The 19,339-nt window shown below is 43.1% G+C and overlaps 1 protein-coding gene across 3 annotated transcripts in view; it reads right to left on the bottom strand.

Annotated features, from left to right (window-relative positions):
• Positions 1–18,548, bottom strand: part of ATXN7L3 (ataxin 7 like 3) — a 67,414-nt gene extending 48,866 nt beyond the window's left edge. For 2 of the 3 annotated variants that reach the window (XM_030220646.1, XM_030220648.1), the window contains exon 1: positions 18,028–18,548. The gene's annotated coding sequence lies outside the window, so the exon portion shown is untranslated. The remainder of the gene's footprint in view (positions 1–18,027) is intronic. The other variant, XM_030220647.1, reaches the window with a different exon arrangement.
• Positions 18,549–19,339: the final 791 nt, after the last annotated feature.

The raw sequence follows: 19,339 nt of genomic DNA, 5'->3' as shown, positions 1-19,339 counted from the left end.
CTAGGATGGGGGGCAGTATTTTAAGTGCATAAGTAGGAACCCCATCTATCCTTGCCCCAGGAGTAAGCACCCTTGCATTTAGGCACTAAGGCCCCGATGATCAAAAGGTAAAATGTCACATCTAACTACACCCCCATGATCATTGGGCAAACGAGGCAATAGCACAGAGCTATTTAAATTTAGATTTAAATGAGCTCTGCTTGTATTCCTCCCCCATGATCAGAGAACAGCACTCTGATCGTAGGGGCAGAATAATGTCTTAACCCTACACCAGCTCAAGAGCTGGCATTAGGGTTAAGGCTCTGTTCCCACCCCCATCTCCCCAATTAGAGTCAGTCAGCCCAGGCTGCCACTGTGTCCTGGGGGGTCCATTGGACCCCCGGACCCCCCTTCAAAAGCAAGGCCCTGGAGGCCTAGTGCCCACCCAAGCCCACAACAAGGGGCACGAGGTCCGGCAGACCTCCAGCCCCCGACCCCCTATGACATGAGGGCACGGGGGGGGGGGGGCTGGAGGTCTGATGGATCTCCAGCCACCCCTCCCCCGCCCCCCCAAAAAAACCTGGTGGTCCAAGTGGGCTGCTGACCTACCCCCCCCCCCCCCCATAACTCTGCATTGGGTACTCCCTCCTCTTTCCAGTGCCACCTTCAAAATGGCAGTGCCCTGCCTTGCCCAGTGCATTCGAGTAAATTTAGTCATGGCCATTTACGTCAACTAAAACCTGGTATAAAAGTGGGCGACTAATTTAGGCATGGATCGGGCATATTCTGTAACAAACGTACATTTTAGGAATGCCCACAACCCACCAATACCCCTCCCATGGCCACACCCCCACCCCCCTTTTGAGATCCATGCGGTGCGATTTACATGCATCATTACTTAGTGAGTTATGTCTGTAAATCCTAATCAGTCCCAATTAATGCTGTTAATTGCTTAACATCCAATTATCAGCACCGATTTGCTCGTTAACCAAATAAACTCTGCACAAAGATCAGCAACGCGAAAATTTAGTTGCTGTTTACAGAATCTAGGAGTTAGTGCACAAATGCTGCTTATTTTTAGGTGCTGTAAGTTACAGAATGAGAGGGATAGTGGTTTGAGAAGATGGCCACTGTTAAAATGGTTACCCAGATTCTTTTGTGTGTTCTAGACATTGCCTATCCTGGTCTAATTCTAGACAAGCTGCTTGCTTTCATTTGGCACAATAAAAAGCCTATAAGCCCTAGACGTGTTCTATACTCTGATAAGGGTTGGACACAATTGAAAGCAGCATTGGAATAGGCTTATTGACTCCTGATAAGGTTGATACCACAGGAAAGCAACATATCAATTGAATTACTCATACCCATACATAGAGCAGAATTTAATTGGCTCTATCTTCTTGGCGGAGCTATTTTGAGTTCCTAAACTCTATAAAGCAAGGGTGGGCAACCACAATCCTCAAGGGCCACAACCCAGTCATGTTGTCAAGATTTCCACAATGAATATGCATGACATCCATTTGCTTTCAATGAAAGCAGTATATGAAAATCAAATCTCATGCATACACATTGCGGAAATCTTGAAAACTCAACTAGGTTATGAACCTCAAGGGCAATGGTTGCACATCCCTGCTATAGGTAAGTTAAGTGGCCAAAATTGCCCTTGATGGAATATACATTGCAAGAGTGGGATTCTTTATTTCCAGATCATATTGATGCTATTTCTCCTTTAACTCCAAATCTGTAGTTATGCTATATTTCAATTGGGAAAGGAGTCACCAGTGTTTGTTATTTGAGCATGAAAAGGCCTTAAAACTTTGGGTCAATTAACAGAGGTTAGAAAATTAGCTTCATTTGGCACGCTGCAGAGGAGTCATCTTTCCTCCAGGCATCATGATGCCTATACTTGTACATTATGTGAACTGCTTTGACTGTAATTACAGAAAGGCAGTACAAATTCCATCCTCATTATACTCATGTAGTACACTTCCTCATGGGGAGAGACATTAGAAAGAAACCAACACGGTCAGATTGAATTAGCTGGAATCTGCGAGGATGAGGTTAACAGCCAAGGTACTGGTCTCCCTGTTACATAAATTCCTCTAGGACTGCCGTGCTCTGTTACTGCAGACAGACATAAGTGGCAACTGGATATTAATCAGAGTGGGAACAGACTAAGAAGGATGTTTTGGGATTTTCCTTTGCTATGCATATTCAGGAGAATTTAATATTATACAGATTATCGGACTTTAGGTAAAATGGCTCATTCCTTCCTCCCTCCCTCCCCCCCCCCCCCCCCCCCCCAAAGAGAGATGTACTGATTACAAGGCACCTAAAAATTCAGGCCTACTGGAAAGCGATTCAGTAAAAATTTTCCTTTGATTGTTAAATCACTAAAAAAAAAATAATAATAAAATTGTTGATGTCTTTAGAGACAGTCAGTCAGTCTTTGGCTGAAGGATGAATGCCTGATTCATTGAAAAGGCAGTTGTTACACCACTGCTTAAAAGGCCAGCACTTGATTCAGAAGATGTTTCAAATTATAGGCCTGTCTCTTCACGTCCCTTTCTTGGGAAAATTCTTGAAAAACAAAGTAGTTTATGATCAATTGCTTGATTTTATTGAGAAGAATAATATTCTTGATATGAACCAGTTTGGTATCAGGTCATTATATGACACAAACATTACCGATTTCTATGCTAGGTACTGTCAAAGAGGGGTTTGATAAAAGGTAATCATTTTTTGGTAAGTTTGAATATTTCTTCAGCCTTTGACACAATAGATCATACTATTTGATTAACAGACTTCATTCTGTAGGATTCAGTGGTGGAGTGCTCAACTGGTTTGAATCATTTTTGAAGGATAGGATTTTTTTGTGTATCAGCGAATTTGGAAACATCAGCAGAATTTGAATGTCATTCTGGAGTGCCAGCAGGTCAGCATTATCTGCTGTTACTTAGCATCTTTTTATTACCCCTTTGCAGGTTGCTGAATTGTTTTCAGTTGAAATTTAAAATTTACACCGATGGTTTTCAATTTTTGGTCAAAGTGGGAAATCCAGTACAGGAGATGTTTAAATCGCTCACTCTCCATCTGAATGCTGTTTCAGTGGTTGAGACACAGATTTTAATTGTATCCAGCTCTTCCTTTGAATGTATTCCTGCAGAGTTTATTATTGATAATGTTACAATTACAATTGTACAGAAAGTGAGGATCTTTGGGGTAATTCTGGATTCTGGTTTGACCATGAAGATACAAGTTCAGAAAATGATTAAACAGGTAGCCTTCTTGATTAAAACTAATCAAGTGTTTGCGTGAGCTTCTCACTTTTTCTGGTTATTCAGAACCCAGGGCTAGATGCATCAACCAAACGTTAAAAAATCTAAATCGTAAAAGTGCTTAACGAATTTGAAACAACGAAGAATGCACAAAAAAAACAGCTCAGAAATGTTCGGTGCGGTATTGAAAAGTACAATGTATCAAGCGTACGTTATCCCCGTCCTTAATTTGCTCCTTAAGCATGTGCAGAGCAGCCACAAACTTATTAAACTTACGTAGGTTGCTTATGTCAGACTGAGGCGTGCAAGGGGGGGGATCCCGACCTGCAAGCCTTTTAGCTGTCTGATCTAGCAGAAGAGTGCAGTTGAAGATAACTCTAAATCCCCTTTTGTAACAAAAGACCTCTTTGCAGTTTGTTTACAGTACTGGGAAAATTGGCTTTAGGGGATAGAGTGTTAATTTTCAAAGCTGTTGGAGAAGGGGAGAGACAGGATTTTTAAGCTGCAGGGAGAAGCAGTATGTTTTGTTTTGTAATGATGCAGGGGAAAGCGGAGAGCCACGTGTTTGTATCTCACTTTTCTTTTTAAACATGCTGGCTTGGATTTTTATGGTGCAGGGGGCCTTCATGACAGGTCTGAGCACACGTAAAATTTCTGACGGTAAATGATTCGTTGCAATCATTGGAATGGTTAGTGCATTCCGAATTGTCCACATTTCAATGGTAGTTTCTCCTTTGCATTCCGTTTTCGTTAGCTGCTTGCTTCGTAGGAAAAAGGCCTTTAATGCATGCAACGGTTAGGAATTTCCTTCCTTAAAGGGTTGTTAGAGGGTTCTTAAGGTTTAGTGCATCTAGCCCTCAGTTATCCCTTGCTTTGATTATTGCAATGGTTTGCTGTTAGGTTTGCGTGGTTGTTTTCTCAAAGCCTTGCAGGTTTTATTTTATTAGGATTTATTTACCGCCATTTTGAAGAAATTCACTCAAGGCGGTGTACAGTAAGAATAGATCAAACATGAGCAATAGGCAATTACAGCAGTGAAAATATTCAACAATACAAAATATGGCATGGTATACTACTTGCAATGACAACACAATACGTAATAGAACATTATAATTGGTAGTGAAGGGTAAGGCAAAGTTGTAACATATAGATGAGTAAGAAAGTAGGAAGAATTTGAAAGTAAGGTGACTGATTTGAAGAAAGATGCACATGAGGTCAGAGAGGATGGTTAAATATTATCTCAGTTAGGCTAGGAGTGAATAAACATTTTGAGGTTGCTCAAAATGTAGGCTCAAGTGTTTTTTGGGTACCCTCACTATTTGCATAATACTCCAATTCTTAAGAGTCTGCATTGGCTGCTGATTAGGCAGCAAATTGTTTTTTAAACTATGAACAATTTGGTTTCTCTTGTTATTACAACTGCATTCGAGATCCACCAAGGCTAATTTTTTGATGTTCCATCGATGAAAGTGATTAATTTGGATAAACACTGTATACTGACTTTCAAAGTATGAGGGCTTACCTGTGGAATAAATTGCCTGAACAGATTAGATCTATTACATCATTGGATGTTTTAAAAAAGGATTTACAAATCCTTTGTTATTTCAAGAGGCATTTGACGATTAAGAGAGTTTGAAATGACCTTTGAACAGTGATGAATATGATATGTTAACTGGAGACGTGGATGTTTATTGTCTGTCTTTTATTGGGTATGATTACATTATTTTATACAGTAAATGTTTAACTGCAATCTACCTAGAACACATACATACATAAATAAAAGGGAAGGTATATGATTGGAGTACTCATATGCTGGAATTCTAGAATCTATTTAAAATTGGCCTTTATACAACAAAAATAGCCACACTGGGTCAGACTAATCATCCATCTAGTCTAGTATTCTGCTTCCAACAGTGACCAATCCAGGTCACAAGTACCTGGCAGAAACCCAAACAGTAGCAACATTACATATTACCAATCTCAGGGCAAGCAGCGGCTTCCCTTGTCTCTCTCTCAATAGCAGATTATGGACTTTTCCTCCAGGAACTTGTTCAAATCTTTTTTTAAGCCCAGATACATCAACTACCGCTACCACATCCTCCAGCAGTGTCCCCTAGTCTTTGTACTTTTTGAAAGAATAAACATAAATAAATAAAAATTCACTTTCACCTGATCTACCACCACTTATGATTTTGGAGACCTCAATCATCTTGTTTCCATGCTAAAGAGCCCTAACCTCTTTAGCCTTTTGTACGAGAGCAGCTCCACCCCTTTAACATTTTGGTCCCTCTTCTTTGAGCCTTTTCTAGTTCTGCTATATCTTTTTTGAGATACGACAACCAGAACTGAATGCAATACTCAAGGTGAGGTCACACTATGTAGCAATATAGAGACATAATATTCTTGGTCTTGTCTTGAATCCCTTTACTAATAATTCCAAGCATCCAGTTTGCCTTTTTGGCTGTCACCATACACTGGGCAGAAGTGTATTGCCTACAGTGACACCTAGATTTTTTTCTTGGGTACTTACTCCTAAAGGTGGATCCTAGCATCTGCCACTTGGATGCCCAGTTTCCAATTTCCCCAAGGTCTTCCTGAAATTTTTCCACAGTTCACATGTTTAACAACTTTGAATAGTTGTGTTATCTGCAAATTTAAATCACCTCACTTGTTCCGATTTCCAGGATCATTTATGTTAAATAGCACTAGTCCCAGTACAGATCCCTGCGGCACTCCACTATTCACCCTCCTCCATTGAGAAAAATGGCCATTTAAGCCTACCCTCTGTTTCCTGTCTGATAATCAATTCTCAATCCATAACAGAACATTAGTCAATGGATAGGAGGCAATTTTCTCAGGAGTCTCATGAGGAAATATCAAAGTGGAGGAGTGGCCTAGTGGTTAGGGTGGTGGACTTTGGTCCTGGGGAACTGAGGAACTGAGTTCAATTCCCACTTCAGGCACAGGCAGCTCTGGGCAAGTCACTTAACCCTCCATTGCCCAATGTAAGCCGCATTGAGCCTGCAATGAGTGGGAAAGCGTGGGGTACAAATGTAACAAAAAAAAAAAAAAAAAAAAAGCTTTCTGAAAATCTAAATACACTACATCAACTGGCTCACCTTTATTCATGTCTTCAAAAAAGTGAAGCAAACTGATGAGGCAAGACTTCCCTTGGCTGAATCCATGCTGACTCTGTCCCATTAAACCATGTTTGTCTATATATTCCGTAATGTTATTTTTCATAATAGTTTCCACTATTTTGCCCGCCCCTGAAGTCAGGCATACTGATCTGTAAGCTTCCCGGATTACCCCAGTACACTTTTTAAAAACTGGCGTTACATTGATCTTCAGTTCATACAGATGATTTTTAAGACAGGTTACATATCATTAACAGCAGATCCACAATTTCACGTTCGAGTTCTTTTAGGACCCCAGGGTGCATACCATCCCGTCCAGGCAATTTACTACTCTTTGTCGATTTGGCTCAGTACATCTTCCAGATTCACCGAGATTTCTTTCAGTTCCTCTGCATCATCACCTTTGAAAACCATTTCTGTTACAGGTAGATCTCTTACATCTTCTTCCGTTAAAGACCAACGCAAAGAACTCATTCAGCCTTGTCATCTCCGAGCAGCAGCAGATCCCGGTTAAGTATTGTTTGAATGGCATAATTTTGAACAGGGATTCTCAACCCAGTCCTCGGGACAGACCTAGCCAGCCAGATTTTCAGGATACCCAAAATGAATATGCATGAGATAAATTTGCATTCACTACTCCCATTCTATGCAAAGCTCTCTCATGCATATTCACTGTGGGTATCCTGAAAACCTGACTGGCTAGGTCTGTCCTGAGGACCGGGTTGAGAACCTGTTCTGGAACAGTGTGGACCCCTCCTATATATTGTATAAATTGGTTGACTAGGCATTGGGATGTATTAGAGCTGTTGGATGCTTAAAAAAGTTTTATATGTTCAGTTAACTGGTTCAGCATTGCTGTACTTGCTTGGCTCACGGACTACATCGGTAACACAGGCAAGTTTCCTCCATCAGCCCTGAGAGTCTTCCTGCAATTGCGACCCATCTCTTCTGCTGCAACTTGCTGTTTCTGCGGACTGCAGGAAGACTATCAGGGCCACTGGAAGAAGATGGCTTCCATTGCAGATGCTGCCCACACCCAGGCAAGTCCAGCAATGCCTGACCAAGATTAATTGTGATCAAAATCTTTATTGCACAAAAAGTTAACTACTTAATTGAGTTAAGTAACATGATTAATCCACAGCCCTAGGATGGAGATATAGATATGTAGATATGGGAAAAATGATGGGCCCCAATGTCAGAAAACAATAAAAATTTTGAAATTAATTATTATTATTATTGTTACATTTGTATCCCACATTTTTGGGAACCTTTTAAATAAAGGTTTGGAATCTACAAAAACAGTTCACACCTAAGGGAGCAGAGAGCCAGCAGCTGACACTATAGGCTATGATGTATCTTGTTGGTTAACATTTTTGTATTACACAATTCTTGTGGTTTAATGTACCAGTCAGTGATGATTGTTTTATGAAAAAAGGCGATTTTACTTTTGCTTCACAGGATTAATGAAACTTTAAGAGCGCTTTGACAAATGCCTAATATGCTTGACAATAGTGTTCTCCTGTACTCTTTTGCCAAATAAAATATAACATGAGAAATTAAAAAGGTGTTAGTGTGTGCCTGCAATACAGACCACTGAAGGTACAGTAACTCTTTGGGCCTAGCAATTATTTTAATACTCGCATTAACAATAAAAGGAAGTGTGAGATAACGCAACACACCCTGACATAAAAGAGTGAGGATCGAGCTTGTCACAGGATACGCAAAACAAATCTGAGCATTAACCTAAGAATAACCCAGGCCTTCCTAAAAACAGAAACCACATATACTCAAAGCCCTTCCTGTGAAGGGAAGCAGATGGCTCTGTTTCTGTATTACGGCGGATAAAGTCAAATTTAATTCTAAGAGCTCTTCCACTTTCCCAAACCTACCCTACATGGTGGAATCAAAGCCAAATGGACTGAAATGGAACAAAAACCTAAAGTATGAAAACCCAACACCAAGGTTCCTGAAGAATAAAGAAAACAAAATACAAACTGGAAGGTGGCAACCCCACTCCTCTTGTGAAAAAGCAGCAGAGGGAGCTACACCAGGCAGGGAACACAGGAAGCAGCTGGGCTGCTTCCAACTCCGATCTCAGACATAGCACCATTAAGTAACGAAACAACCTATGCTTCTTACACACTGCCAACTAACTGCACCAAACACACCTAATGTTTCCAGGCATAAAAAAAAAAAGAAACCAGTTTTGTGGCTTCCCCCATTATCTACTTCCACCCCTCTCCCTCCATCTCCCCTAGTGCAGTTTTTCAGGATGCTTTGTTTAAAGAAAGCAGGTACCCAGTTCCAGAAATTAGAAATGGGCTTTTGCTGCTTTGAGTGGCTGATCAAGTACATGGCATCAATAGTGAGAGGAGCGCCTCCTTCCGCTTTTCTTTCAGCCACGCAGACTCTTGCATCTTAGGGCAGTCACAATAAAAGCCCTGGGAGGGGGGTGGGGGGAACCCGACCCTGCGCCTACTGGCTTTATTACAAAGGGAGCCTTCTGACTTCAGGCAAGTCGAGGTTTAATTATACTGCCACAAGGTTGTTGTTTTTTTTTAAATTCAAAATCCTAATCTGCCTCCCAAAAAAAGGCCACATAGAGGAAAACTGAGATTATGAACTCTTCAAAACCCTAAAGCTCTACAAACAGATTAGTTCAAAAGGGAGGAAAACAACAGGAAAACAGTAACGGAATTCAAACATGCGTGGGATAAACATAAAGGAATCCTGTTCAGAAGGAATGGATCCTAAGGAGCTTAGCCGAGATTGGGTGGCAGAGCCGGTGGCGGGGATGATGCTGGACAGACTTATACGGTCTGTGCCAGAACCGGTGGTTGGGAGGCGGGACTGATGGTTGGGAGGCGGGGATGGTGCTGGGCAGACTTATACGGTCTGTGCCCTGAAAAGGACAGGTACAAATCAAGGTAAGGTATACACAAAAAGTAGCACATGTGAGTTTATCTTGTTGGGCAGACTGGATGGACCGTGCAGGTCTTTTTCTGCCGTCATCTACTATGTTACTATGTTTTCTGCAGGCACAGCTTCAGAAATGCTCTCTTCCTTAAAGCACAGAATCAGCAAAATACCTTAGATTAGAATGTGTTAGGCAGAAATTATAATGGAGGAACATAGAAGAGAGCTGTTAGGGTACAATATATACAAGTAAATCTGACTAATCTCACCCCTGCAGTGCCTCTAATCTCCTGCTTTTTACTGATACATCACAGTGATACTCACTGCCACAGCTAGCCAGTATCTATCAGAGCACAGGCAGAAGGAAACAAGTCCATTCGGGCTGATTCATGAGAAAATGGGGGGGGGGGGGGGGGGGGGGGGACAGACATGTTTTTGCTTGGTATCTCTGTAATGAATGCATTACCTTTTTGCAGGGCTTTTTTGGAGGGGGTACTGAGTATCAGCACCTGGTCTGCTAAAATTCACCCACGGTCCCCAAGTTTTAATGAAAGAGCTCAAGCTTTACACACCAATTCTGCCTTGTCATAGATTGTGTGTGTGTCTGATTGCAGGGGGTCTGGCTATTGTGGGGTGGGTCCCTCAGTGATCACCCCACCCCTGAAGGGTGGCCTGGCATTTGAGTACCGGCACCATTTTTGCTAGAAAAAATAAAAAAACACACTGCCTTTTTGCCTCTGAAATACTGGAGATGCTGAAGGGACTCCAAAGAAGTCCACTACATACTTCCTGGATTACAGAGAGGCACTTAACTTCTTCTTGAGCACAAGTGGGCTTCCTTCTACCAATGCAGGGCAGGACTGAAGTTACCAAAACCAAAGACTAGACTGCTTCCCCAGAAGTCAGAGCCCAAGTGCCAGATCAATTCTATTATAACATATACACCCATGCCTGGGCAGCCTTATTCCCCTAACACCGCAGGATCAGTAAGTAAAAGTAGACCCAAGAAAAGGATGCTAAGCAAATGATTATAGAATACTAGTTAAAAAGGCCCGTTTCGGAGTAAAATGAAACGGGCGCTAGCAAGGTTTTCCAGGGTGTGTGCCCCCCCCCCCCCCAAGGTGGTAGCAGCCAGTGCAGCACCGCCACCCCCCCCCCCCCCCCCCCCGCGTGTCGTACATCAGCTGAGCGCCGCTTCCCCCCCCTCTCCGTGTAATAGAGAAACAGAATTGAAAAAGTTAACCTGCAAAATTGGTTTACTGAAGGAATGGAAGCCCGCAGCCAGCCATGTGTTGTGATCTGTGCATCTGCTCCTCCTCTTAGTGTTGACGTCTGTGCCCCTGGACTGGAGGTGTACCCTGTTGCGACATGAGAGGAGGACTCCTCCTCTGACGTTGCTACGGGAGCCACAGACAGATTAACTATCAAAGTCTTCTGATGGAACTAAGTAAAAAAATCCTCTAATGCTGTAACAGTAATACTTTTGGTAACAAGCCTTCTGCCACCAAACAATGCAGGTAAAATGACATGCAGCACAATAAGGTAGCGCTTCTCAACCCACTCCTGCAGGCACTATACAACAGAATTTATATTCCGCTATATACCAACTAAGGATCAATGTGAATTACAAGTTAAATTAAAAAAAAAAAAAAAAAAAGATAGGCCATCACTAGGAAAACTAATACAATAAATATAGTTATAGAAACCAAATCAGAACTCTCTCAATACCATAAGCACGAAATTACATTAAATAAATGGAAAACACATAAACCTAGTGGTTCCCAAACCTGGTCCTGGAGGCATACCAGCCAATCGGGTTTTCAGGATATCCACAATAAATATTCATGAGAGAAATTTGCATGTATTGCCTCCACTGCATGCAAATCTCTCATGAATATTCAGCCTCCAGGACCAGGTTTGGGAACCATTAGATAAGCCATTAGATAAGCAATTTACAAAAGCGTAGGTAAAATTCAACCAATCTCAGCTCCAAAGGAAGGGAGTTCCAACATTGCACTGAACAATAGATAAAACCAGAGCTATGACAGGACTTATACTTCACATACTTTACAGAAGGAAACTGCAGCAAACACGGTCCTTAGATCTAAAGAGAACTAACCATTGTTCCTACAGTAAATAACTCCAAATAATCTGGAACAAAACCATAGAATAAGTTTTTGGATAAGTGTACAAAGCTTACATTTACACCGTGCTTCTATAGGAAGCCAATGGAGAGATTGCAGTAAAGGAGTGACATGATCAAACTTATGTTTTCCACTAGCAATCAATCAGTTTTCAGGATTACCAGAATTAATAATGCATATGCTGGGGTTCCACTCTACCTCATGCATGTTCACTGTGGCCATTCTGAAAAGCTGACTGCTAGTTGTGCCTTCAAGAGTGGGTTAAGCGTAAGGAGTTTTGCCCAAATCTTAATTCTGATTGTAGATGTCGCAAAGGCAAGAGCCAAACAAAAATCATTTTATGATTCAGCAAAATCTAAACAATATAGATATAAAAGCAGTTACCACCCCACCCAACCTCTACATGGTGAAAGAAGTCTTATACCAAGTGGTGAGGACATAACCAGGTGTAACGGTTCCTTAAAATAGATTATCACAATTTTACAGAAAAATATAGATTATGGCAACAATAAATCAATGCAGGCTCACAGGTTGGCCTTGCCTGATCTTCTCGGATACTCAAAATTCAGACACATTTTCAGAAAAGTTGGAAAAACAATTCATAGTAATTTTCCAGTCCTGGATTTACTGGTTCTATGCTTTAGGGCTGATAATACCCTCAAAGCAGAATGCAAAATCATGGAACAGCACAACAGCTAACCACAAGGCCCACCATGTCTGCTCATTTTCCCTTCCTACAGCAATTACTACAAACCCCTTTTTACATCATGAAAAAAAAAAACTGCAGAAAAAGTGTCAAAAAGCTTGAGAAGCCTGAAAACTCCCAGCCAATATTCAACCAGTGGAAGTCAGAATTTTGATTTTTAAATGCAGACTGCCACCAGCTAAATTAGACCCGGGTACTCAGTGCTGGGCCATATGTGAGCACACTGAATTTTTTTGTTGTTCTGGCCATTGGAGCTTATACGGGGACCCACATAACTTTTTGTTTAAACCTTCCCATTACCTCGTGGAATTGACTCCCACCCACCCAAAATAGGCCATCCTCCTTCCAATCTCCCCACCCCGATATCCCCTGCCCTGACAGCTCAAATACCCCTCCCAGGCCTACCTGGGATACGTGGAGGGGCATAATCGAACGTGAACGCCCATCTCCATAGGCATCTATGTCTGAGAACGGGTACGTGAAGGGGCGGGACAGACCGTATTAAAAAAAAAAAAAAAAAATGGGCGCCTATCTTTTTTTTCGATAATACGGTTTGTGCCGGGCAAATGCATCGGATTTGTGCTGGGTGGTTTTGTTTTTCAGCGATAATGGAAACCGAAGGCGCCCAGCCCAAAAACGAACAAATCCAAGGCATTGGGTCGTGAGAGGGGCCAGGATTTGTAGTGCACTGGTCCCCCTCACATGCCAGAACACCAACCGGGCACCCTAGGGAGCACTTGTAACAATTAAAAAAAAAAAAAAAAAAAAAAAGTAAAATACCTCCCAAGTCCATAGCTCCCATCCCTTGGGTGCTGAGCCCCTCAACTCCCCCCCCCCCAAACTCTACACCATTACCATAGCCCTTATGGCTGAAGGGGGGCACCTACATGTGGGTTTTGGAGGCGGTTTGGAGGGCTCCCATTTACCACCACAAGTGTAACAGGTAAGGAGGGGGGGATGGGCCTGGGTCCACCTGGGTGAAGTCCACTGCACCCACTAACAACTGCTCCAGGGACCTGCATACTGCTGTGATGGAGCTGGGTATGGCATTTGAGGCTGGCATACAGGCTGGAAAAAAAAGTTTTTTTTTTATGGTGGGAGGGGGTTAGTGACCACTGGGGGAGTCATCCCCAATTCCCTCCGGTGGTCATCTGGTCATTTAGGGCACCTTTTTGGGACTTGTTCGTGAAAAAAAAAAAAAAAGGGTCCAAACAAAATGACCCAAATTTGCGCTAAAAATGCCTTTCTTTTTTCGATTATCGGCTGAAGGCGCCCATCTCTCCTTGGCCGATAAACATGCCCCAGTCCCGCCTTCACCACGCCTCCAACAAGCCCCGTCAACTTTGCCCGTTTCCTCGACAGATTGCAGTTGAAGACGCCCAAAATCGTCTTTCGATTATACCGATTTGGGCGCCTTTGCAAGATGGGCGCCCATCTCTCGATTTGGGTCCAGTGCGGGCAGGAACAAAGCTCACTCGCTCCTGCCCCCAGTGGCTACTACAACAACATGGCACCTGACGTACCACAAAGTGCCATACTGCTGCAGTAGCTGCTAGGGGCAGGAGCGAGTGGGTTTCTGTTGCTGCTGCCCCCCACCACCCCTACTGATCACCAAGTGTTCCCAGGTAGGACCAGGAAGGGGATTGGGAGGGACATTTTGTAGAGTAATGGGAAAGCTTGCAAAAAAAGAATTAAGCTAGTCCCAGCTGATATTCAGCCGGGACCCACATAGTTAACTGAGTGACGTTAAGACAGCTTTGAATTTATGCAGTTGCCAGCACATGCATAACTGTGGGGTCCTCCCCAACTCCACCCCCTGTACTGCCCCTGCCTGTCAGAGCTGATATTCAACAGCACTGCCTGGTTAAGTGCCACCGAGTTTCAGTGGTTGAGTGGCCCCCCAGTAATTTAAACAGGCAGGAGCCTCTCCAACCTGCTTAAATTGCTTTGAATATCAGGCCCTGAAATTATATTTTGTAAGCGTAGTTTTCCTAATGTTCTTATCCCCATGCAAGTGACTTACTGGTAGGGTGCCACACAGGCATGGCGAAGTAAATGGATCATTCGGTTTCACAGGGAGCGCGGGCAGGCGTTGCAAAATGGGGTTTCCCACATCCGTATGGATTTTCAGGATATCAAATCTGTGTAAGCCAGACTGCCAAAGGATTAAAAAGGAAAAGTTTACCTTTTTGTGAGATGATATGAAGATCTGCATCAGAATGCACACCCCCGAGGCAGCAGAGAAGTGATCCATAAAAACTGGAAGACTATAGTCAAAAGCTCAATTAAGCTTGTATGCCAAGAAATGCAGAGTGATGTATCTGGGGTGCAGGAATCCAAAGGAGTTGTATGTGATGCCATTCCATGCCCACACACCCAGCCAAGCTTTGTTTCATGGCCCAATCAATGACCACACTGAATAGCAGTGGCAATGACATCTATCCTCAACTTATACCCATTTGGACAATGAAGCTGTTGAATTTTTTTCCAATGCACCTTAACTCTACCAGAGATACCATCATAGAAGGTAGAATTAATTCAGACTAATCTCTGTGGAATTCCAGTCACCCAAAGTGCTTTCCACACAGATTCCCTATGGATGTTGTCAAAGGCACTGTTGAAGTCAATGAATATTACAATGAGAAAAAAAAGAGCCATCTTATCCTCTCTTTAGGTTGGTCTACACCACCCGTGCCTGGTCTGAAGCCACATTGCTCCTCTCGGGTGTTAACTTCCCACACTGGTTGAAGGCAAGCTCCGATTATTTCAGAAAGCACTTTTCCAACAACGGATAGGAATCCGATTCCCTTGTAGTTCTCACATTTGGTCTTATCATCTTTTTAAAGGATTGGTACTATATCAGCAAGTTTCCAACCAGTGGAAACATGTTCTTCAGTTCATATAGCAGAGAATAGTCTGTACAGGTTAATCAACAACAATACTGCCTCCTGTTTTAAGGCTTCTACACAGACCTGATCTGGTCCAGCTGCCTTGCCATTCTTGAGTCAGCTGATGGCTTGAGCGATCTTTGGTCTTCACTGTTTGCATTACAAGGGGGTTGCTTTCTCATTTTCCAGATCATGGTCAATGTGGTTGGCAGCTCATATTGCCAACCCCTGCCATTATGTGTTGGGCTAACCTGGACTGATGCACTCAGACCAACAGAGACAGACATTGGAGGAGAGGATGGTATCAAAGGATCTCAAAGTAATGAAACAATGTGACAGAGCAGTGACTAAAGCCAGAGAAATACCTAAGCTGTATAACAAGGAACAGCCAGCAGAAGAAAAAAAAAAAAAGAGTTAATATTGCCCTTTTATAGGTCATCAGAGAGAATATTAAGAGGTTTGAGGCAGTCCAGAAGAAGGGGCCAAAATTATACAGGGTGAGCACCAGAAAACATTATGAGAGGAAACTTAAGAACTAAACATGTATACTCCAAAAGGGAGAAGCGACAGAGGAGAAGCGATACAGACCTTTAAATGCACAAGAAAACCTAGAGGAGGACATGATATGAAGCGCAGTGAGGAAGATTATGAAGCAACGTCAGGAAATACTTTTCCAAGGATGGTGAACGCCTGGAATGCCCTCCCAGAGAAGATGCTGGAGACAAACATGATGAGAATGCAAAAAGGAGTGGGATATACATAGATGATCCCTAGAAGGCAAAAGGATGGAATCAAGCATTGATCCCTAAACTCAAACCACAGTGAAGTGACTTTGCACTTCTTAAAAGGAGTGGGGGGTAGTAGTAGCCCGAACAGAACAGCAGACAACCCTAACCATATTACTGGGCAAAGCGAATGGGCCATTTCAGCCTTTATATACAGCCATCTACTGTGTTACCATTTGCATACTTGAGAGAAACAGTACTACAAAATGTATCTAATTTACCTCATCCACATTCACTGCTGACTTCCTACAATCCCAACTGGCGGCAGAGTCCATCAGTATAAATATAGAAGCCCTCTTTGAGTGATAATGCATTACTACACTAAGGTTAGGGCTTCAGATTTTAGTCAGTTGGTTACATTAGTTATTCAGCTTTAGCTCACTCCTCTTAAATAGTAATTCAAGGTAAGTTATATTCAGGTACATTAGATATTGCCCTATCCCTGGAGGGCTTACAATCTAAGTTAGTACCAGACACAATGGAGGGTTAAGTAACTTGCCCAAGATCACAAGGCACTTCAGTGGGATTTGATCCCTGGCTTCCCTGGTTCTCAGCCCACTGCTCTACTAGTCTACCAGAAAAATACCATTTCCCCTACTACTCTCTCATCCTTGGTGTAAAAACAGAGTGGATACTCCATTTCTGCGATGACTTCTCAACTGCACAAATGCACGTACAGTATTTGACTCATAACAACATAGTAGATGAAGGCAGATACAAGACCTGTACGGTCCATCCAGTCTGCCCAACAAGATAAACTCATAGCATAAGGTATGATGTGTTACTACATAGATATACTTGATTCAACTGGAGAAAAAAAAAGAAAGTTATCAAGCACTGCAATAACACTGGTAAACATTAATTTTTCATCCCCTTGAAAGGTACATAATTAGTGGAAAACAAACAGCTAAAACAATAGAAACTTCAACTACAGTTAAGATCTTTTGATAATTGGGAGAACTAGAGGAATTCTTGCTGCAGTAGATTGAAAAAAATTGATCTAAAATAATGCAAGGGGTAGAGGGAGAGAAAGATGAATTGATTTCTAGCCAGTATTTGCCACCCAATGAAGAGGAAGGAAGGCAGGCAGGTAGGCAGGGGTTATCTTCCCAGTCCTCAGGACACACCCTGCTAGTCAGGTTTTCAGGAAATCCACAGTGAATATACATGAAATAGATTTGCATGCACTACCTCCAATGTATGCAAGTCTCTCATATGCATATTCATAACGAATATCCTGAAAACCCGACAAGCTGGGTGTGTTCTGTGGACTGAGTTGAAAACCACTGAAGGAAGGTAAACAAAAGGTTTGTAGGGGATGCCAGAACATGGCAGAAAATGAAAGGGACCGCAAAGAAGCAGGAAGCTGGGGATGAACAAATTGAACAGGACAGTATGAAGAGAAAGGGGTTTGCATACAATGGAAGCAGTACATGCAAATCAATCTCATGCATACTCATTATAGAAATCTCGATAATCTGACACGTTGTGGTCTTCGAGGACCATGGTTACCCATCCCTGGGTTAGGATAATAGGACAACTGATTATGAGCGACCAGAGCACAGGATGACATCAGGAAGAGTGGAACTTACTCTTCAGCGCTGGAGCACAGGTCAACCTGGCACAAAATAAGTAAGGCAATCTGATACAAAGAACAGGATCCCCAGAGCTTGCTAGTACTAATAAAAGGGGCAGAGCTTGAGGGATTGAAGGTGGTGCGGGCACCAACTGTTTTGCCAGTAATAACAGGATATAACAACTTGGTATGAGGGTCTCCACTACCCACCTGTCTGGTACCACAGGAGCCAATATTTCAGAATAACTAAAAGGTGCTAAAGTTGCAAGTCAACAACAACAAAAAAAATGACCTGAACACAGTGGAGAAGTTTATTCACTACTGGGAGTGCTCAGGAACCTGCTGCAGCCACAGAGCTGATGCTGAGTATTTTGATACCAAATAACATGGATGCTCATTCGAGACTTAGGGACTGGTACCAGGGCAGGTGGGGAGAAGAAGAATCTTCATTTGTTGGATGAGGGGAGGGGCGTGCTACTCTGTGATGTCTGATGCAGGAGGGGAGACATGCCCAGGAAGAAGGAAATACCATCTGCTACGGGTTGTAATGCCCATGGGGATTGGGGGGGGAGTGGACAAGCAAGACGCCCCCGGTTCCCTTGCAGTTTCCCCACTCACCCAGGCGTCTGTGTCTAGTTAGCACGGTCAAAGCCGATCCCGGCGCCTCCTCTGCGGGCTGTGGGTGTCCCACGCGGCCCCCATACTGCCTTAGAGTCACCAGGATCACTCACGGACCGCCACCGCTTCCATATTCCTCCCTCCCGCCCCTTCCCCACTTCTCTATAGCTAACCAGGCCGCCTCAATCCAGCGCCAAGCTACGGGCAGGCGCACGGTGAAGCCCGAGCGATGGATGAGGATCAGAACGCATGCGCCCAGCACTGTCCCGCCCTCAGCATCCACAGCTCGCATGCGCCTCGCGGGCGGCCTTAGTTAGTCCTCCTTTTTCACTGGGTGTTGGAAAAAAAAAAAAAAAGCTACAAGCACGGCGGCGTTAAGAAACGGACCCCAAACTCCTACAAAACAACACTAGCACTACTAAACTAACTCTGGAAAAATTAAGGGACGCAACGCAAAACAAAAGGCACCGAGGCCACATTCCCCCATCCACCGCAGCAACAACAATAACAATAAAAGAGGGGCTGGGCAGGCAAAACGCAATCTAACCTGCTACTGCGAACGCCGGTTGTACGAACCAATTGGGGAGGAGCAGGAGGTGGTGCTTTAAGAGCCAGAGTCCTATCACCGCGAGGCGTGGACGGAGGTGCGGTGGACCATAGCTGTGTTCCGCCCCCTTCGCCAACCTTCGCTTCTTGTTGGGTTGGCGAAGGGGGCGGGGCTTCGACTAGTAGGTTTCTTTATAAGCCGGGGCCTACAGTTTATAGCATGGGGTTAACTTCGAAACAAATAAAAATATATATATATATTGTTAGTGCAATAAAAAAAAGACACCATTTTCCTTTTTTGTTTTATTTCTATTAATTTACCTTTAAAAGTGAACTAACACGGCATGCAGCAAGGAGGTTTAATAAACAGGAGTGGGTGTGAGCCTATCTAGTCCACTGTAAGCAAAAATGCCAATTAGGACAGTCTAAGTTTCCCCTTCCCAGCGCAGCCTGAGCCCTTATCCCCGTTCACTCAAATCAAAGCAAGCAAACCTATGAGCGGTTGCTGCATCCACATGTCGTTTTTTGTTGTTGGTCCATCTGTAAGAAGTTTAAAGCTGTTTCAGTTGGCTAGGCAGTGCTTTAAAAGGTGCAGGACAAAATTGTTTTTGTTTGGTTTTTTTTTTAACTTATTGGACAGCTTTTTCATTTATTTGAAAGCTTCCCATATGTAGATAGCTTAAAACATTATTATAGCTGGTAGAAACAGCAATTTTAAACTCTATTTTGTGCTCATTTTTCTACATTAAAAACAAAATAAATACAC

Source organism: Microcaecilia unicolor, chromosome 12 (assembly GCF_901765095.1).
Source record: "Microcaecilia unicolor chromosome 12, aMicUni1.1, whole genome shotgun sequence".
NCBI classification, from domain to species: Eukaryota; Metazoa; Chordata; class Amphibia; order Gymnophiona; family Siphonopidae; genus Microcaecilia; species Microcaecilia unicolor.
This window is presented reverse-complemented; position numbering and strand designations above follow the sequence as displayed.